This window comes from Vicugna pacos, chromosome X (assembly GCF_048564905.1).
Source record: "Vicugna pacos chromosome X, VicPac4, whole genome shotgun sequence".
In the NCBI taxonomy this organism is placed as follows: Eukaryota; Metazoa; Chordata; class Mammalia; order Artiodactyla; family Camelidae; genus Vicugna; species Vicugna pacos.
This window is the reverse complement of record NC_133023.1, coordinates 13,589,987-13,612,887: the sequence shown is the minus strand read 5'-3', so window position 1 is coordinate 13,612,887 and position 22,901 is coordinate 13,589,987. Positions and strand designations below refer to the sequence as shown.

Here is a 22,901-nt window from a genome sequence, read left to right as displayed (position 1 = left end):
AGAGGGGAAAATTTAGGCTCAGAGCAGTTATGTTACTTAATCTGAAATTAACTATAACCTTTGGCAATTGCTTTCCTGTGAATTTAACTATAATCTTTGACAATTATCTACTTCTCCACTATAAGAATCCTTGGCTCCAAATCAACTACACCTACTAATCAACACCTAGAACATGCCTTTCAGTTTTCCACTTCTATGCCTTTGTTCAAATTATTTCCCCACCTCTGGCCCCAGTTTTTACCAACTGAAATGTTAGCCATTATTTTTTAAAAATCAAGTAAATTATAACTTCCTCTCTGTTCAGCCCAGCTAGAAGTTATTCTCTATAAATTCTGTGGTATTTTTTTCTTCAGTTAAGATTAACTAATAGATTCCTATGATAAAAATTCAAAAGGCTAGCCTCTAAATTCTTAATACAACATTAAGATATTTACTTAAACATTGTTTGCATATATATCTATTTCCCTTAGATAAATCATAATTTCCTAGAAACTAGACACTGTACCACTACTAGACCCTGTATCTGCACTTCAACTCTTTTCTGCCTATCAACTGAAAGAGAATTTAATAACGATCCACATTTCCAAACGAAAGATACAGAGAAAAGAAACTGGCTTCAATAAACAATTCTAATAATTCTTAAATAATTAAGAATTGATTATGCATATTTATAACAGTAACTGACTTGTAAACAATATTACTGTCAACTACTATCTGTATGTGGATTATCCATAGTACATTTTACTTTATAGTTCTACAGCACAAACTTAATTACTTGTGTTTTTAATTCCATACAAATGATACGTAAAGCATTCTGAAATACATACTACCATCTTCTTGTTCAGGAAATCACAGAATCTTAAAGCTAAAATAAACCCTACCCATTCATTATATGAATGAGGAAACAAAGCTTATATCCAAGGTCTCCTAATCAGCTTCTGAGGAGTTCTGCTTTGGCTTGACTGAAGGACCCTCTCCCCATTCACAACAGAGTAGGTGAGAAAACTAGACAGCTTCTTGGTGACCATGGAGCCTGCTTTTCAGTATGGTATCATTTTCCTTGAAATAACTCCCAGTTTACTTAATCATAGACACAGGATTCAATATTTTAAAGAAACCCATGCACATTCCAAATTTAAGTACTGTCTATTATCTATTTTGAATTATTCAAACATATGTATGACTATGTTAACATAAGCTAACATATCCTAATAACTTTAAAAATCAAAAGTGAATTTTCTTTTAGTTTCTACCTGTTAATATGCCCTTCTTAGAAGATGAAAAAACATTATTTCAACAGTCCAAGACCAATCAAGACAATGAACAATCAGGCCTAGTGCACTGCTGATTGGCACAAACCCTTCCTCTACCTGAACTCCTCTTTCTAATTCTTCTGAGAATACTGACATATCTGAGTGTCAGCCTTCACTAATTATGTGACCACGAGCAAGTTATTTATCCTCTTTAAGTCTGTTTTCTCATTCACTAAGAGGGACTAATACTACCCACTTACAGGTGAAAATTCAAGGTTATATAAGTAAAACTTTTGATGCATAGTAGCCACATAATAAAAAAAACTGTTATTAGTAATTAAATAAGTCTCATTTAACACAATAGATAATGAAATAAGAAGGCTAAATAGTTCTAGAAAGTGAGATTTATCATCTCAATTATAAGCCTGTGCTTAAAAAAAATTTCCCAAATGAGATAAGTAATTTATGCCAAGACCCACAAGGAATAACAGATTCATGAAACGTCATTAGCATTTTAAGAGCAATATTTTTATTAAAGTAAATAAAACATTCTTTAAGCAAGCAATAGCTTAGTCTTGCCAGTTCTGATGACAATTAAATTACTTGCAAAACACTGTTATTTTATTCAGTTGAACAGAATTATTGAAAAATTTTCTACTCAGCCTAAACAAGAACTAAGCTAAATCTAGAACCACTTCTAAAACTGTATTGTACTATCAACATTACTGATAATTTATCGAGTCTTATAAGTAAAGATACCTTCAACTTACCATATAAAGTAAATCATGTTCTGTAGGATCAAGACAAAAACCAAGAACTGATGAATCAAAAACCATCTATAAGCAGAATTGCTGAGGTATATTTGTAAAGCATTTATTTGATCTGGAGGAAAGCAAATGCACTTCAATTACCTTTAGTCCTGAAGATTTTATTTAAGAAACCACAGAAACAAGACACACAAAAAGTACAGTTAGAGGACTACAAATGGAAGTATTCTTTTAGCTATGAAAAATAAAATGAGGCTTCATTTTCAAAAGATAAAATATGGAGAGAAGAGGTGAGTTAGAGAAACTCACCTAAGTTCTAAAGAAATGTGTTATCAATTAACTACTATCAAAGGATAAAGAAAACATGATGGAAGAAATGAAGATTATTCATTCATTCATAGAACTGAAGTATCCTCTCCTAATACTGTCACCAGCAGGTCACAAGCATTTCTCATTCCCCAGCTCCCGCCCCATGCTGCAGAAACTCTATTGCAGGCAAGCATGGCTGAGAAGACAGGGGCTCCTTGCCTCTACCCAGCCCCCACTCATAGGGCAGAAGCTCTACACCCAGGCAAGGTAGGCTGAGAATACTGGAAATGGAACCAAATGGGAATTCTGGAGTAGAAAACTAGTACGATAACCAAAAAGAAAAATTCATGAGCATATACCTACCACCCAGACCCTGGTTTCTAATAACACTTTCCAAAAAAAGGAACCAGAACTCTTTGGAGAAATGGCTGATTCTAAGACTGAGGCAAGAAGTGTACAAAATGAGCATCCTGCGGTGCCAAGAAAGGAAATGTTCAAAACAAACAAAAAAACAACAACAAAAAAGATGAGTTATGTCAAAGTGGCACTGGAGGCAACTGAAAGGGCTCCCATTGGCCAAAGCAGGAACAATCTCAGCAACAAAATAAAGGAGTATTGGACTTAGATTATAACCCAGAGTATAAAATAAATACCCATGAGTCCATAATGATATAAATAAATGACTGAATAAATAAAATGGGGGGAGGGTGGGAAAATCTTCCATGCAGAAGAATCCCAAATAATTCATGTAGATATTCTATCCTCAGTGAGGTGTAGTATAACTCCCGGCTCCTTAAGTGAGGGCTCTATAGTGACTTTTTTCTACAGAGGACAGGATGGAAAGGAGGGAAAAAGAACAGCTTTACAGTGGAGAAACCTGACAAACACCACCTCAGCCACATGATCAAGATTAACATCAACAGTAGTAAGTCACACTGATACCCTTGATATGATGTGATGAAAACAGCACTTCACTCTGGTCTTCCTCCCCAAAACACATAACATCAGCCTAATCACAAGAAAAACATCAGAGAAATCCCAATTGAAGGACATTCTAAAAAATAACTAACCAGCACTACTCAAAACTGTTATGGTCATCAAATACACAAAGTCTGAAAATCTGTTACAATCAGGAGGTGCCTAAAGAGACATGACAATGTAGTGTGGTATCCTAGATGGAACCTTGGAGCAGAAAAAGGCGTCGGTAAAAAACTACAGCAATTTGTATAAAATATTGACTTAAAAAATATCAACAATCAATAATCAGTATCAATATTGGTTTACTAATTGTAATGAACATACCATACTAATGTAAGTTGTTAATAATGGGGGAAACTGTGTATGGGGTATTTGGGAACTTTCTCTACTATCTTTGTAATTTTTCTGTAAACTGAAAACTCTAAATTATAAAGTTTATATTTAGAAACTCATTAGAGGGGCTCCACAGTAGAATTCAGCTAGCAGAATAAACAGTGAACTTGAAGACAGATTGACAGAGATTATACAATCTGAAGAACAGAAAGAACAAAGAATGAAGAAAACTAAGCAGACCCTCAGAAAACTATGGGACACCATTAAGCACACTGTGTGTTGTGATGGTTGATTTTGTATGTGAACTTAACTGGGCCACAAGGTGCCCACATATTCGACTAAACATTATTCTGGGTACGTCTGTGAAGGTGTTTCTGGGTGAGATTAACATTTGAATCTGTAGACTAAGTAAAGCAGATTGCCCTCTGCAATGTGGGTGAACCTCATCCAGTCCACTGAAGGCCTGAATAAAACAAGAGTTTGAACAAGAGAGGTTTAGCTCTCTCTCCTTGATGGTCTGGTCTTTGAGCTCTGATATGTCTCCTCCTGCCTTGGACTTGAACTGGAACTTGTACAATTGGCTCTCCTGGTTCACCAGCCTTCCTACTGAAGATCTTGGGACCCCTTAGCCTCCATAATCCCATGAGTCAATTCTTCAAAATAAACCTCTCTCTCTCTGAACCATAATATTTATGGCTGACCCTTGAACACATAGGTTGAACTGCATGGGTCCACTTTTACACAGATTTCTTTCAATATTAAATAGCAAGGTACTACACAATCCACAGTTGGTTGAATTCACAGATGCAGAGGAACCATGGATATGGATGGCCAACTCTAAGTTACATGTGGATTTTTCAACTGTGTGGAGGGTCGGTGCCCCTAAGCCCTGTGTTGTTCAAAGGTCAACAGTATATCCCTTATTGGTTCTGTTTCTCTAGAGAACACAGATTAATACACACAACAGCATATACATAATCAGAGTACCAAAAGTAGAGAGAGAGAGGAACAGAAAAAATATTGAAGAAATAATGTCTGGAGAGCAATCTGAGAGGCTGTCATCCCAGGCTTGAAGGGGTTCGAGCCCTCAGAAATGTCTGCCAAGTAAAACATAACTAAACTTAAAAAAATTTTTTTAATTTAAAAAAATTAAAAATAATATCTGAAAACTCCCCCAATTTGGTGAAAAATATCAATCTACACATATAAGAAGATCAAAACTCCAAGTAGGATGAATGCAAAGATGTCCACACCCACACATATCAGTCAAAAGGGTGAAAGACAGAAAACACAATTAATATATACAAAACAAAACAAAAAAAAATGGTGAAAGACAAAGAAAATCTCGAAAGCAGCAAGAGAAAAACAACTTGTCATACATAAAGAATCCTCAATAAGATTAATAACTGATTTCTTTTTTTTTTAATAACTGACTTCTGATTAGAAATAATGGAGGCCAGAAGGCAGCAGAATGACATATTCAAAGTGCTGGGAAAAAACTGTCAACCAAGAATCACATATCCAGCAAGACTATGTCTGAAAAATGAAGGCAAAACAGAGACATACCAAATAAATAAAAACTTGGGTCAATTCATCACTAGAAGACCCACCTTACAAGAAATATTAAAGGAGGTTTTTCCAAGCTGAAAACAAGTGACACTAGATAGTAATGTTAACCCATATTTAAAAAAAAAAAAAAAAGGCACAGAGGCAGCAGATGGGAGCAAAGCTGTACTGGAGTAAGGTAATGATACCAGATGGTAATTTGAATCCACACAATATAATGAAACCATAAATGATAAATAAGAAGGCTAATATAACAAACTACAAATATACACTTGCTTTCCTTTATTCTCTCAGTCTTCAAAAGATAAAATATTGTAAAGTAATAATGATATATTGCTGGGTTTCTATCATATATAGACATATATAACAATGCAAAAGGGGGTAAAAGAGAAGAACTGTATAGGAGGAATATTTCACTGGAAGTTAGCATATAACTGAAGTAGATTCTGATAAGGATGTATATAGTAAACATTAGAGCAATCACTAAGAAAATTACTCAAAAAATTAGTGAAAAAAATCATTAAAGCAATTAAAATGCTGCACTAGAATATATTCTCTTAATATAAAAGAAACCATTAAAGGTAAAACAGAAACAAAAAGGACATGAAACACAAAGAAAACAAAAAGCAAAATTGATGAAATCCAACCATATCAATAAAAATATGAAATATAAATAATTAAACAATCCAAAAGGTAAAGACTGTCAGACTGGATAAACAAATAAGATCCACCTGTCCACAGAAGACACATTTTAGATTCAAAGATACAAATAAGTTAAAAATAAAAATGATGGATAAGGATATACCATGCCTAAGAGAATGGCTATATAAAGGTCAGACTAAATAGACATTAAGACAAAAACTATTAGAAAAAACCTACACAAATCTGAATAAAGTATGCGCATCAATAATAATCAGCATCAATACCAGTAATCAATAACCAGTAATCAATAATCAGTTACTAGGAGGTGGTGGTACAGCTCAGTGGTAAAGCACATGCTTAGCATGCACAAGGTCCTGGGTTCAATCTCCAGTATCTCCATTAAAAAATTAATCAATTACTAAAGATAAAGAGAGATATTTTATAGTGATAAAAGGGTCAATCCATCAGGAAGATTTAAAAATTATATACGCACCTAACAGAGGCCCAAACTACAAATAAATTGAACCAAAGAAATAAAATCTGAATGAGCACAAGCAAGAGACTGATAATAAGCAATCAACTGCAGAGAAAATCCTCAAGATCTATCCTTTGTTCATATATCAATGCCTAACTCTGATTTCAAGTTTTGTCTGATTAATTCAAGTTTTCCAGTCTTGACTTACACAAGTTACTAAAGAATAGTAAAGTTGCTTCTTTTATGAATATATTGCAAGGACAAAACTCAGAATCTGTTCTATAAACAAACATAACTCTATATAACATATTTTTAAAATTCAGATATTAGAAAATAGGAAGAACCATAAACTTTAAAATAGTTATTTACATTATCCTTTCCAAGAAAAACAACAGATCAAGTTTGGAACATTAAAGTACCACCATCAATTCAAATTTGTATTAATACTAAATATTAAAAAGCTCAAATGTATTACAATGATATACACAATATTTGAGAGGAAAAGTGGGATGTTATTTTTCTAATTGTCATTTTTCTCAAAATACTGCTTAAAAATTAGAAAGTTTGAAACATAAAAACAACAACACATCATGGGAAACTGATGTAATTCAATATATATTTGCTATTCAACTTCTTTAGAGTAGTTTGGTCAACAGGTTCTCCAAAATTCATGCACTACTAACTTTGGACTAGTCAGTGTCTATGCTCTGAACTGCATTTCCACTAAGTAAGGTTCCTAGGAGCAGGGATTCCATTTTCACACTTTCGTATTTCTTTTGTGCAGGAAAATATACTTCCAACTTTACCATCCTCTGCTACTAACTCTATAACCATGGCAAGTGACTTCAGCAATTTAATTAATACGCTGTAAAAGGGCCTTGATTGTAATACTATAGTATGTGTACTTTAATCCTTAGATATTAGAAGTTATTGAAGGTTTTTAAGAATAGTGGCACCACTAAACTTGTAAATCAGAAACCACTGTTGCAGTGGGTGCGGGGTAGCAGTTTGGAAGAGGTATAAACTTGGACACTAGCAAAACCATTAGGATATTGCAAAAGGCCAGATGAGAGATGCTATGGACCATAATTAAGGTATGGTAGTAGAGTTGGAAATATGATCATTTTCAGGGAAATTATTAACACAAACCATACTCTTAAAATGTTTGCTACCACACTAGACAATGAGGTGAATAATCAATGCCAGAAATGCTTATAAAAATGGACAAAATCTAGACTGATGCTACCATGAGATCAAAATAACCCTTTTAATCTGTAGAGACTTTATTTCATTAGAGTCAAAGTTCCCTTAATGGCCTGCTTTTCATTTACCATCCTCTAACCGCAGGTCTTTTTTTTTTAACTGAAACACAGTCAATTGCAATGTGTCAATTTCCGGTGTACAGCACAATGTTCCAGTCATGCATATACATACATATATTCATTTTCATATCCCTTTTAAATGCCACAATTCTTTTTTTTTAATTGAAGTATAGTCGATTTACAATGTTAGTTTTGGGTACACAGCAAAGCGATTCAATTATACATATACCTTATTTTTTTTTCAGATTCTTTTCTGTTACAGGTTATCATAAGATATTTAATATAGTTCCCTGTGCTATATAGTAGAAACTTGTTTACCTATTTTATATATAGTAGTGTGCATATGTTAATCCTAAACTCCCAATTTATCCCTCCCCTCCACCCATTTCCCCTTTGGTAACCATAGTTTGTTCTCTATGTCTGTAAGTCTATTTCTGGTTTGTAAATAAGTTCATTTGTGTCATTTTTCTCTTTTTAGCTACCACATAAAAGAGATATATGACATTTGTCTTTTTGTGTCTGACCTACTTGACTTAATCTCTAGGTACATTGATGTTGCTACAAATAGCATTATTTCATTTTTTATGGCTGAGTAATACTCCATTGTATACATTATAAAACTCACCTTCTTTATGCATTCATCTGTCAATGGACATTTAGGTTGCCTTCATGTCTTGGCTATTGTAAATAGTGCTGCTATAGACATTGTGGTGCATGTATCATTTCAAATTATAGTTTTATGTGGATATATGCCCAGGAGTGGGATTGCTGTATTATACAGTAACTCTATTTTTAATCTTTTAAGGAACCTTCATACTGTTCTCCATAGTGGCTGCACTAATTTACATTCCCATCAAGAAAGCTACAGTAATTAAAACCATATGCTTTTGATTACTGTAGCTTTGGTTACCCAGTACTGGCACAAAAACAGACACAGATCAATGGAACAGGATAGAAAGTCCAGAAATAAACCCACACACTTATGGTCAATTAATGTACGATAAAGGAGGCAAGAATATACAATGGAGAAAAGATAGTCTCTTCAATAAGTGGTGTTGGGAAAACTGAACAACTACATGTAAAAGAATGAAATTAAAATGCCACAATCCTTAAATTTAAATAAAATTAGATATCAGAAACTGAATTAGGTAAGAAATAAAGCTAAAATTTTGTTTTAAACAGAGCATCTTTATGGTCCATCAGAAGCAAAAGTGTTGATGTCACACATATCACTTCCAAGTTGGATTTTTCTGAACCACTAATGAAAGGTAAGATACCAAAATGAAATGGTGTTAACTAGGGGAGGGGGTGGGCACCGAAAACTTTTGCCAAAAGTGAAAGTATCTTGTATAGTATCTTATTCTACTCCCTTCTTTGAGGCCACAACATCAAATAATATCAAGCATCTTCAGTCACTAAGCACGGGGTCCCGGCTGCCTCAAGAGGTTTAAAAATATGTAATTCACAATAATTAACTGCCTCACATATTCTAGTAAATAGTCTCCAATTATATGCACAATCTGGCACACAAAATAAGTGCTCTGTTAGTTGTTTTTCCCTTTATTCATGAAAGTAAAGATGCATCTGTCATATTAATTCAGTCCTGACATGACTGAATTTAAATTTAAAGAAAAATTTCTAATCCATAAAGTGAATATTATCTATACCTCTTAATAACTGTTCCTAATTCCAGACAATATATGATGTATATCCCAGGGATAAAAATCCAAGAAGCACTACAACATTCAGAAAACAAACTTAGTATGGAAGGATACTGCATCACTAACTTTATCCAAATTGTTCCAAATGAAGGTACCAAATAGAAGCTATGTCATATTATCTAATGAGATAAACAATATAAAAGAAAACAAACTTATCTTTCAATTTGTATCATCACCTCTCTTGTCTTGTCAAATAATAGAAATTACATTTTTCAAACTTCACAGTGATATTATAATTCATGGATTTACATAATATTCTCGTACATTCTCCTGAGCAATGTTAGCATTTTATTTTAGGGCTGATGATCTAGCCCACACTATGACACTAACACACTAAGAGAACTCTCGCAATATTTCAAACCCTTTTCTAATATTACAAAAATTAAGGAACCACTTGAACAGTAAGGAGAAAGTATTAACACATTTCAAAAAACTTTGATTGTCTAAGTTCACGTCGATGTAACTTGAACTGTTACCTCTTCCCAGCTACATGTTTAAAAAAAAAAAAAAAAGATTCTACTCGTATGCCCAGAAGCCAGTTCCACACCATCATGGGACACTGCCCCTTAGCCACAGCCTATTGGACTAGAGAAAAACTGGTTAAGGCTGGACCCACCATATTCTCTTTTCTGGGAGATAGCAATTCAAACTATTGCTATTAAGGCAGACATAACATACTGCCTTGCAAGTGAGTAAGTGAGATATTTGAAAATTTGGAGAGAAGCAATTGTGAGAGGGGGCAAGAGAAGCAACTGACTGTTTATTTCCTCTGCAACTGAGTCCAGGAGATATCCCAGGTTCTTAAAAGAAAACCTCATTTTACTTACGTTTTGTTAAACAAGTTTCTAGTCCTTAAGATATTGCCTAATTATAATATGAAGTATATCACATTAATATATGTATTAGGTAATCAACTTGGATGCTCTAGCAGAGACACCCAAAATAACAGTGGCTTAAATAAAAGTGAAGTTTGTTTCTTTCTCATGTAAAAGCCTGGTTAAGTGTTCCAGTGCTTTCCATTTCACAGACTTAAGATACCTGCTTCAGCTCTCACCATTTTGCCTGCATCCCAGTCAGAGAAAAGAGAAAAGTGGGGTACAGGATGGCAAAACTCCCTTCCTTTTTAGGACACAATTCAGATGTACTCAATATTTCCATTCATATCCTCTGACTAAGACTCAATCTTATATCCACCTCTGGCTGAAAAAGAGACCAGGAAATGTAGTCTTCACTCGGGTGGCAAGCGTGAAATTAAAAAATCAACTACTGCAGTTGACCCTTGAACAACAGGGGTTTGAACTACAAGGATCCACTTATACTCAGATTTTTTCCAACAGTAAATACTATAGTACTACACCATCTGAGGTTGGTTGAATTCACGGATGTGGAACCTTGAATACGGAGGACCAGCTATAAGTTACAGTTGGATTTTCAACTGCGCAGAGAGTTAAGCACCCCAACCCCTTCATTTTTCAAAGGTCTGCTGTATACTAAAACTGAAGAGGTTTTGAAAACCAACTTGGAATATACTAAATATTCTAAGATTATGACTGAGAAGTACATGTAACTCTCCGGAATACTTCAGTTATTATCAGTGAATGTTCTTAAAAGAAATTAGAAGAAGAGAACCCTTCTACACTGTTGGTGGGAATGCAGTTTGGTGCAGCCATTATGGAAAACAGTATGGAGATTCCTCAAAAGACTAAAAGTAGACTTACCATATGACTCAGCAATCCCACTCCTGGGAATATATCCAGAGGGAACCCTAATTCAAAAAGACACCTGCACCCCAATGTTCATAGCAGCACTATTTACAATAGCCAGACATGGAAACAACCTAAATGTCCATTGAAGATGACTAGATAAAGAAGCTGTGATATATTTATACAATGGAATACTACTCAGCCATAAAATATAAAATAACGCCATTTGCAGCAACATGGATGGCCCTGGAGAATGTCATTTTAAGTGAAGTAAGCCAGAAAGAGAAAGAAAAATACCATATATCACTCATATGTGGAATCTAAAAAAAAAAAAAAGACAAATGAAATTATATATAAAACAAAAACAGACTCACAGACATAGAATACAGACTTGTGGTTGCTGGGGGGAAAGGGAGTGGGAACGGATAAACTAGGGGTTTGAGATTTGCAGATACTGACCAGTGTATATATAAAAGAGATAAACAAGTTTATACTGTTTATATTGTATATAGCACAAGGAAATATATTCAATATCTTGTAGTAGCTTATGGTGAAAAAGAATATGAAAATGAATATATGTTCATTCATGTATGACTAAAGAATTGTGGTGTACACCAGAAATTGACACATTATAAACTGACTATACCTCAATTTAAAAAAATAATAAAAAGAAAATAAACTTGAAAATAATTTTGCTAAGTCAAATAAAAGAAAAAAGTCTATTAAAAAAAAGAAATTAGAAGAGACTCCCCAACTCTAAAGGAAGAAACAAGGAAAATTAAATGGGAAAAAAGAAATGAATCTCCACCCACTATGGACTGCAGAAAGAAGATAAATGAAAACTATTTTCAGCACTTGTCTTTTTTTTTAAAAGAAAATTTTTTTCAATCTTTTTGGGGGGGATTAGGTTTATTTATTTTTAATTATTATTTATTTACTTAATGAATGTACTGGGGATTGAATGCAGTGCATGCCAAGCACAAGCCCTACCACTGAGCTATATCTTCCCCCATTATTTTTAGCACTTTTTTTTTAAATCATGTCCTTACTCCCCTACCCTGTCAGATCATCCATTAAAAATAAAACTAACTAGCAAGCATATGTCTTACACATGCACTGCATAAGACAGAAAGCAGACCTGGAGTACAAAGGATCTAGTGGGATTCTGAGAACAGCAGACTACTTAATTTTGCTGGCTAAATGTATCAGTGGAGCTGACAAATTTTTGAGGCTCTGTATTTCAAAGAGCCTAGAAGTCCTCAAACTAAAATCTCTTGCAAAAAGGTCATCTCCTCTTATTTCCCCTTAACTAGAGTGGAGTATGAACATTTCAGAAAGTCAGCAGGCAGTCTTATGGCACACTTGGTTATTTTAAATTCCAAATCCACCAAAGACTATGTAGTTATTCACATTTAAATTTTGTACCCGCTTTCCTCTTCAAAATTTGAGTATTTTCTGATCTGTAATTCATTTACTGGGATTACAAAACTTTAACACCAAAGAGAAAAATCAGTTAATAAGGTACAGAGAAATTCAAATACATTAGGAAAAGGCCATGGTGTTAGTAAGAAAAAGAAAAGTTATCCAAAGTATAGCATTTTAAATTCTCAAGTGATAACAGCATATGAACATTTCCTCAGTAAATACCATAAGGAAATAGAAATCTTGAGGCTCAAAGTATTACAATGTCCTCATTATCTACTGATGAGATAAATCCAAAAGAGCTGCCCAAAATGGGAACTGAAACGTAATGGACCATTCTATTATGAACTTGGTCCACCTGGGAACTGTTGTTTCACAGAATTCCCTTCCCTGTATAATACACCAAGTCAGAGATGGCCAAACTCTTAGAAGGTCTTTATGGTTACAAATGGTGAGAACAAATGCAGAGGCGCCTGGCAGCTTTCAGCTTGTCCTCATTCTCCTTTTATCCCCTGTGTTCAGCTCTTCGACCCCACCTGACCAACAGCAGCCTAAGGTCCATCAACAGATGCCTGGCTCTGGGCTTTGGACCCACGGAGGCAACAGCTACACGGAGCAACAGCCTCCCTCAGACCTCTCCACGATCATCCTCACTGCATTCTCACTTTGATGGCTGTACACACTTGGCTTCTTAAAATTTTCCTAGTAAGTTCTGACTCACACACCTGTACCAGTACTTCAGAAGGATCTATTAGTGACAATTTTTCTGACCCTTCTGCTTCCTGACTTTTACATTTCCAACAACTCCTACAGCTGTGTACAGTCTAGGTACTATAATAAATCCCTTATCCAATAACTCTCACAGTGGTTCTATTTCCCATGTTGAATCTTGACTAATATACTCAAAACTCAGCAATTAATTTGTCCAGCAGTATTGACAGAATGGACTGAATTATTGAAAGCCATTTTCCTGTTAATACTAAGCTGAATTTTTCCTGAGATAAACCAGGTTCACTTCATCCATTTACTTCTGTGAGAAATGTTTGCTGCTTTCTATCAAGTGATTCCTAAAAAAGACTGCTCCATTAGTTTTATGTTTAATTATTCTCCTACATATAGCACATAAAATATACATACTAAATAATCCAAATTATAATATTTATTCTAAGTTGTTTAAATATGTATTAGTATTTCAGTTTTTTAAGTGTTATTTGAATCAATTTATCATTTGGGGACTTGCTAAGAGAAGAGACAAATGGACTAAAAATCAGTAATTTTTAAGAAGTCTTCTGTGAAATGCACCCATGAACTCTAATCATAAAATTACAAAAATACAAAACTTATCAAGTAGTCATTAGAAACATTTTCCCTTCAAAAAGAAACAAATATATACTAAGCACTCATGGCCTGAACTAGACACTAGTAAGTCTGATTCAAACACACACATTTTTTAAAAAAAAAAAAGAAAAGTCATGTTTTCTAAAGATTCCCCAGGCTCTATCTGGAACTTAACCTTAACAGCCTAACATACCTTTTTTTCCCAGTTTTTTACTGAAGTATAGACAGTTTATAATATGTCAATTTCTGGTGTACAGCATAATGTTTCAGTCATACAAATACATACATATATTTCTTTCATATTCTTTTTCATTATATCTATATTCAAGATATTGAATATAGTTCCTTGTGCTATACAGCATAAACTGGTTTATCTAATTTATATATAGTAGTTAGTATCTGCAAATCTCAAACTCCCAATTTATTCCTTCCCACTCCCTTTCCCCTGGTAACCATTGTTTTCTATGTCTGTGAGTCTGTTTCTGTTTCATAAATAAGTTCGTGTCTTTTTTCTTTTTTTTACATTCCACATATAAGTGATTTAATATGGTATTTTTCTTTCTCTTTCTGGCTTACTTCACAATCTCCAGGTCCATCCATGTTGCTTCAAATGGCCTTGTTTTACTTTTTATGGCTGAGTAGTATTCCACTGTCTAAATATACCACAGCTTCTTTATTCAGTCATCTGTTGATGAACATTTAGACTTCTTTCATGTCTTGGCTATCGTATATAGTGTTGCTATGGACATTGGGGTGCAGGTGTCTTTTTGAACTAGGGTTCCCTCTGGATATATGCCCAGGAGTGGGATTGCTAGATCATATGGTAAGTATATTTTAGTTTTTTGAGGAATCTCCATACTGTTTTCCATAATGGCTGCACCAAACTACATTCCCACCAACAGTGTAGGAGGGTTCCCTTTTCTCCACACCCTCTCCAGCATTTATCATTTGTGGACTTTTGAATGATGACCATTCCGCCTGGTGTGAGGTAATACTTCATTGTAGTTTTGATCTACATTTCTCTGATAATTAGCGATATTGAGCATCTTTTTCATGTGCCTATTGGCCATTTGTATGTCTTCATTGAAGAATTGCTTGTTTAGGTCTTCTGCCCATTTTTGGATTGGGTTGTTCATATTTTTGTTATTAAGTTGTACAAGCTATTTATATATTCTAGAAATGAAGCCCTTCTCAGTTGCATCATTCACAAATATTTTCTCCCATTCTGTAGGCTGTCTTTTTGTTTTGTTTATGGCTTCCTTTGTTGTGCAAAAGCTTTTAAGTTTAATTAGGTTCCACTTGCTTATTTTTGCTTTTATTTCTATTGTTTGGGTAGACTGCCTTAGGAGAACATTGCTAAGATTTGTCAGAAAATGTTTTGCCCATGTTTTCTTCTAGGTTTATAGTATTTTGTCTTATGTTTAAGTGTTTAAGCCATTTTGAGTTTATTTTTGTGTATGGTGTGAGGCAATACAGCTTTTATAAATTATCAACTATTTCTTTCATGACTATGACATTTAGATAACCTATAGTTAGCCTACCATATTCAAGGGCATAAAGACAACTCATGATTGAAAAGACATATTGCTATGAGTAAGAACCAAAATTAAATACCAGCTTTAGAGACTGATCTCTAAAGTGCTCATTGTGACTGAGAAAAATGATCATATATGGACTGTCTGCTCCTCCCCGTTCGACAGACAGCCGCATCTCTCGTGAGTGCCAGCCGAGTCTCTGAAACACGACGGTGAAGGTCAGAGTGAACGGATTTGGCCATATTGGGTGCCTGGTCACCAGGGCTGCTTTTCACTCTGGCAAAGTGAACATTGTTGCCATCAGCAACCCCTTCATTGACCTCAGTTACATGGTCTACATGTTCCAGTATGATTCCACCCATGGCAAGTTCCATGGCACCATCAAGGCTGAGAACAGGAAGCTTGTCATCAATGGAAAGTTCATTACCATCTTCCAGGAGCGAGATCCCGCCAACATCAAATGGGGCGATGCTGGTGCTGAGTACGTTGTGGAGTCCACTGGTGTCTTCACTACCATGGAGAAGGCCAGGGCTCACTTGAAGGGTGACCCTCACAAGAGGGTCATCATCTCTGCCCCTTCTGCTGATGCCCCCATGTTTGTGATGGGCGTGAACCACAAGAAGTATGACAAGTCCCTCAAGATTGTCAGCAACACCTCCTGCACCACCAACTGCTTGGCCCCCCCTGGCCAAGGTCATCCATGACCACTTTGGCATCGTGGAGGGACTTATGACCACAGTCCACGCCATCACTGCCACCCAGAAGACTGTGGACGGCCCCTCTGGGAAGCTGTGGCATGATGGCCGAGGGGCCGCCCAGAACATCATCCCTGCTTCTACTGACGCTGCCAAGGCTATGGGCAAGGTCATCCCGGAGCTGAATGGGAAGCTCATTGGCATGGTCTTCTGTGTCCCCACCCCCAACGTGTCTGTTGTGGATCTGACCTGCCGCCTGGAGAAACCTGCCAAATATAGACAACATCAAGAAGGTAGTGAAACAGGCATCGGAGGGCCCCCTCAAGGGCATCCTGGGCTACACTGAGGACCAGGTTGTCTCCTGCGACTTCAATAGTGACACTCACTAGTCCACTTTCAATGCTGGGGCTGGCATTGCCCTCAATGACCACTTTGTCAAGCTCATTTCCTGGTATGACAACAAATTTGGCTACAGCAACAGGGTGGTGGACTTCGTGGTCCACGTGGCCTCCAAGGAGTAAGACCCCCTGGACCCCCAGCCCCAGCAAGAGCACAAGAGGAAGAGAGAGGCCCTCAGCTGCTGGGGAGTCCTGGCCCCAACTCGATCCCGCAACACACTGAGAATCTGACCTCCACACAGTTTCCATCCCACACCCCCTGAAGAAGGAGAGGGGCTTAGGGAGCCCTGCCTTGTCATGTACCATCAATAAAGTATACTCTACCCAAAAAAAAAAAAATCATATATGAAAACCAAGCTTTTTAAGTAGCTAAAATATACATGGAATGGAGAAAGATTAGGAAATATTCATGCTCATAAGTGAACTCTTGTTTAACAAAAGTATTTGCCTCATAATTTACTGGAAGAGTCTTAAGGAGTGGTTAAAATTATTCTATCTATAAAAAAATTAAAAAATTATTCTACCTAGAAAAACTCAGAGAAATAGACTACTTGACAAGATAGTATTATTCTATAAAAATACACAACTGTAAAAGCTAGTTTTTTCTTTTAAGGAGTTACTAGGAATTGAACCTAGGACCTTGTGCATGCTAAGCACACACTCTACCACTGAACTATACCCTCCCACTGCAAAGCTAGCATCTGTGCTTACTTAAGGCCCATCATTGGACTTCTACCCACAAAACAGTAAAGAGTTTACGTTTCGGGTAGAAAGATTTCTTTAGCCCCCTGCATAAATCTCCAACTCAAGAAAGGCACATACAACTAATAAAATGATTCAGTAAAACATCACTGGGGAAAAAAATAAGTAGCATTTTACTCTATGTGGCTTCCTACAGAATCCTAAAATATTTACTACGAAAATAAATTTTACTTACAATGTCAATACATTTTGAAAACATACAGCCTTCTAAATTAATTAAGGTCACAAATTTTTTTAACTTAAATCAGTCTCACATCCCATCCATTTGCTGTTTATAATTACAGCTTTTTTTTAAGCTAGAAACCTGCAAACTAAATTCAAATATATCATGCTCCAAAATTAGAACAAGATTTTCCCCTAAATTTGATCTTTCAAAAACTGTAATCTAGAGGAATAATAAAATTATTTAACCTGCTAGATTGGTTAAAGATACTAATTTTTTAATGAGCATATTTGCATCATCATCTGCAATAGTTTTTAAAAGTTGTCTGAAGTGTTAATGACAATTCACACACATATCACATTAATTGAACACCCATCACGTGTAAAGCACTGTGGAAGACAAAAGGGGGGGATGATTTCATTCCACAACACTAATTACAGTTGCAGCTTTTGTTTGCCCATTCCCTTAATTCCCAAAATAGTTAATATAGCCCTTGCTCATTATAAATGCCTTTTGCTGGTCCATCTCTGCAGCTTCATATTGTTACCATTGAAACTCTACAATCAGGATGGCACAGATTCCCCCATGGAGACAACCCTGCAGAAGTTGTCTGTTTTAAACTGCAATCACTTTCCTGAGACACTCAGTATCTGTTGACTACCTTGATGATGGCAACCCACAGACTCCTCCAGCTCACAGAAGCATGCATGACATTGCCAGAGGACAAGCTGCAACAAGACTGATCCCTCAGCTGCAACCCCAAGGTAATAGTTGACTTGGAATTTTCCTCTGTGAAGCACTAGCTGACACTTGCCCACACTGACACTCATATGCCACTTCTCTCCCCACACAGTTCTGAGAGCTCTTCCTGCTGTTCATCTCTACTGGCACCACATGGCACTACTGGGGCAAGACAATGCCCTCTGCAAAGTGAAGTGCTTCCTGGGCTACCTCCAGTGGGAGGCTTCTAAGAATGATACTTAAGAAGACAGTACATCAGAGGCACCTTGTGGCTTCACTACTTTGAGGAATTCTTTAAACTACTGATAAGCTTTCATATATAAGTCCTTGGGATACACAGTGAGAGTTCTCACCACCAAAACTAATTTTAAATATTTAAAATAAAGATTTTATAATATTTGTTTATACAGCCTTTAGGAACATTTATGATGTCTCAAAAGATACTATTATCTCTCTCTGGGCTTCATGACTGTTGAAGTACTCAGAGATTTGGGTTTAAATTCAAAGATAATTCAGAAATGAGAATGGAATACTGTTTGAAATTTTCATTTAGGAAAAATTTCTGCTTCCAATATTGCTGACTGGGTAATTTAGGCCAACCCTTCTACTGCAAACAAGCAGAAAGCTGGACAAAAATATGACAACTGGGAATAAAGGGAAAAAACTATTATTCACAGGCTGTACATACAGAAAATCCAAAATAAGCTACAAATTAACTACCAGAAAAAATGACTTTATCAAAGCTGAGGGATACAAAAGTTTTTATCTAAATACCAACTGTCTTTCTATATACCAGCAATAAAGTTAGCAAATGAAATTTTAATACCATTTACAATACTATCAAAAAACATCAAATTCCTAGAAATAAACAATAAGAAAAGTGGAAAACCTCTACATATAACACCACAGAAAACAGTATTTAAAAAAAAAAATTTCCCCTTACCTCTTTTTTTCTTATTAATGTATAACTGATTCACAATATTGTGTTACTTTCAGGCATACAGCAAAGTGATTCAGTTATACACACATATTTTTTCCAATTCTTTTCTATTATTGGTTATTACAAGATATTACAAGATATAGCTCCCTGTGCTGTACAGTAAATCTTTGCTGTTTATTTTATATACAGGGATGTGTATCCGCTAATGCCATACTCCTAATTTATCCTTCTCTCCCTTTTCCCTTTAGTAACCATAAGTTTGCTTTCTATGTTTGTGAGTCTCTTTCTGTTTTGTAAACAAGTTCATTTGTATTATTTTTTAGATTCCACATATAAGTGATATCATATAAAATGTGTCTTTCTCCATCTGGCTTACTTCACTCAGTATGATACAACTAGATCCATCCATGTTGCAGAAAACAGTATTTTTAAAAATTAAAGGGTATTTAATAAGTGAAGGGATATTCCATGTTTCTGAGATTTAACACTGTAAAGATGTTAATTCTAACCAAACTGAGCTAGAGACCCAACAGAATCCTAATCAACCCTAACAAGTTTTTTAATGGAAATTTACAGTCTGATTCAAAAATGCATACAGAAATGCAAATAGCCAATGAAGACAAGACACCTTGAAGAAAAACAAAAAGACTTTCTCCTATCAGGACTTCTTATAAAGCACAGTCATTAAGACAGTATATTAGACAAAGAGATGAAAGGAAAGAACAGAAAGCACAGAAACAGATCATACATGAAATGGGTGCTTGTATAACAAAGTTTTCACTGCAGACCAGTGAGGGAAGTTTGACCTTTGCATAAATGTGCTAAGTCATTTGGATATGCATAAGGGAAAATAAAATTATACTTGACCTCTAACTCATACCATACATAAACATTAATTTCAGGCAGATCATAGATCTCAATGTAAAAGTCAAAATGATAAAGCTCCTAAAAGGAAAAGAGTATCTCTTTGTGCATACAACAAGCACCAACCAATAACGAAATGACAGATAAACTGGACACAGAGTAAAGTAGATATTACACATACATTTTTTTAAATGATCAATGCATAGTGATAACAAAAAGCAAACTGACTTGTAGTCAATAATTATACTGATTTTAAATTCTCTATAGAAAATGTACTATCAATGTCTGAGCCTGGAGCAGAACACACCCACTTCTCCCAGCCCTTGACAGACTACTAACTTTGGAGGGTTTGCAGTGTTTGTCTTCACCTGGGTCAAGTTACGTAAGTATTGTCTTTGTGACAATTCACTGATGTCTTGTATACCTTAAGTGTTTATCATGCTTCACCATAAAAGTTTTCAAAAGTCAATGAGCTGCAAATGGCAAGATTTTATTCTTTTTTATGCCTGAGTAGTATTCTACTATATACGTGTGTGATATATATATGATACATCTTCTTTATCCAATCATCTGTTGATGGACATTTAGGTTACTTCCATATCTTGGCTATTGCAAATAATGCTGCTATGAACAGTGAGGTGCAAGTATCTTTTCAAATTTATGTTTTTATTTTCTTCAGATATATACACAGGAGTATATATTGGAGATAGATATATATATCTATATATATAGATATATATAGATATCCAGTGGAATCACTAGATCATATGCTTCTATTTTCATTTTTTTGAGGAAACTCCATACTGTTTTCCACAGTGGCTGCATCAATTTACATTAGCACCAACAGTGTACTAGGGTTCCTTATTCTCCACATTCTCACCAACATTTGTTATCTGTGGTCTTTTTGATGATAGCCATTCTGACAGGTGTGAGGTGATACCTCATTGTGGTTTTGATTTACATCTCTCTGATGATTAGCGATGATCAGCATCTTTAATGTGCCTGTTGGCCATCTGTATGTCTTCATTGGAAAAATGTCTATTCAGGTCTTCTGCCCATTTTTTAATCAGATTGTTGGGTTTTTTTTTTTACATTGAATTGTATAAACTGCTTATATATTTTGGATATTAACCCCTTATCAGTAATATCACGTGTAAATATTTTCTGCCATTCAGTAGGCTGTCTTTTTACTTTGTGGATGAAAATTTTGCCATTTGCAACAACATGAATAAACCTGGAGAGTATTATGCTTAGTGAAAAAAGACAAAAGACAAATACATACCACATATGTGGAATCTAAAAAATTAACTAGTGAATACAACAAAACAGAAACAGATTCATAGCTATAGAGAACAAACTAGTGGTTACCAGTAGGGAGAAGGAAGGGGAGGGGCAAGATGGGGTAGGGAATTAAGAGGTACAAACTACTATGTATAAAATAAATAAGCTACAAGGATATACTTTACAGCACAGGGAATATAGTCAATATTTTATAACTATAAATGGAGTACTGTACTCCATTTGAATCAATACATTGTACACCTGAAATTAATATAATATTTTAAATCAATTAAACCTCAATTTTAAAAAGTTAAAAATTTTAGAAAGGAAAAAGTCAATGGGTGAGTCACCTCTTGATTTACAAAATAATTTAAAAAGAGACAAAAGTTTAACATTCTGAATACGTTAGTGTGATATTGTGATATAGAATAAGAAATATGTATTTGGTCTTCCTTCAAGTTTCTGGAATGGAGCTCCTAAAACCCTTGGAATTTCCTAAGGAATGGGAGCAACAAAGGTATCTCTTGTTATGGTAATGAGGTGACTTTTCAAAACCCCCTAGGAAACCTAAGGATGGGGGTGGCTTGACAGTGGAGTCAACCACGTGATCAGAGGGTTGGCACTTTCAGTCCTACTACCATCCTACCTCTGGGGATGAGAGGCTGGAGAATGAGGTCAATCATCAATAGCCAGTGATCTGATCAATCATGCCTATATAATGAACCCTCGATAAAAACCTAAAGGGAAAGAGTTCAGAGAGCTTCTGGATTGGTGAACACGTGGAGATTTGGGGACTATGTAGAGATTTGGGGAGAGTGACACACTCAGAGAGGGCACAGAAGCTCCACGCCCCTCCTTATCCCATACCATGCCCTATACATCTCTTCAATTTGGCCAGCTCCTGAGCTATAGACTTTGTAATAAATTGGTAATCTAGTAAGTAAAATGCTGCTCTGAGTTATGTGAGCCACTCTAGGAAATTAATTAAAAACAAGGAGGGGGTCACTGGAACCTCCAATCTATATCCAGGCGGTCAGAAGCCAAGGTGACCACCTGAACTTTAGACTGACATCTGAAGATGGGGGGACTTGTAGGACTGAGCCCTTAACTTGTGGGATCTGATGCTACGTCCTGGTAGATAGCGTCAAAACTGAGTTGAACTGTAGGACACCCAGCTGATGACAGAGAATTGCTTGGTGGCACACACACACACGAATTGGGTACAGAATCTTAGTTGATGATCAGAAGTGGAGTTGGTGCCAGAATTGTAGTTAGCATCTGACGAATCAATGTCATGTGAAACACTCAGAGAAAACAGAGAAAGAACAGATACAAACAGGCCTTTCACAGAAGAAATACAAATATGTAATAAATCTGTGAAAAGCTGTTCAATCTCACTAGTAATCAATTAAGTAAAAAAAGAGAAAGAGAAATCACTTTTAACCTATCAGGCTGGTAGTGATTAAAGCAACTGACAAATATCTAGTGCTCTTCCTTAGGTATGGGGAAAATGTGAATTCACATTCACAGTAGGTAAGAATATAAAAGTTTCTGGAGGATAATCTGGCAACAGGTATCAACATTTTTTGTTTTGGGTTGGCAATTAGGTTTATTTATTTATTTTTTTAAATGGAGGTACTGGGGATTGAACCTAGGACCTTGTGCATGCGGAGTACAGACTCTACCACTTCAG

The 22,901-nt window shown here is 35.6% G+C and overlaps 1 protein-coding gene and 1 pseudogene across 11 annotated transcripts in view; one reads left to right on the top strand and one right to left on the bottom strand.

Annotated features, from left to right (window-relative positions):
• CDKL5 (cyclin dependent kinase like 5) overlaps positions 1-22,901 on the bottom strand; it is a 198,244-nt gene that overhangs the window by 136,494 nt on the left and 38,849 nt on the right. The window lies entirely within an intron of this gene.
• On the top strand, positions 15,610-16,767 carry LOC102541697 (glyceraldehyde-3-phosphate dehydrogenase pseudogene; annotated as a pseudogene). The gene has a single exon (XR_004187630.2). The product of XR_004187630.2 is annotated as a glyceraldehyde-3-phosphate dehydrogenase pseudogene (transcript).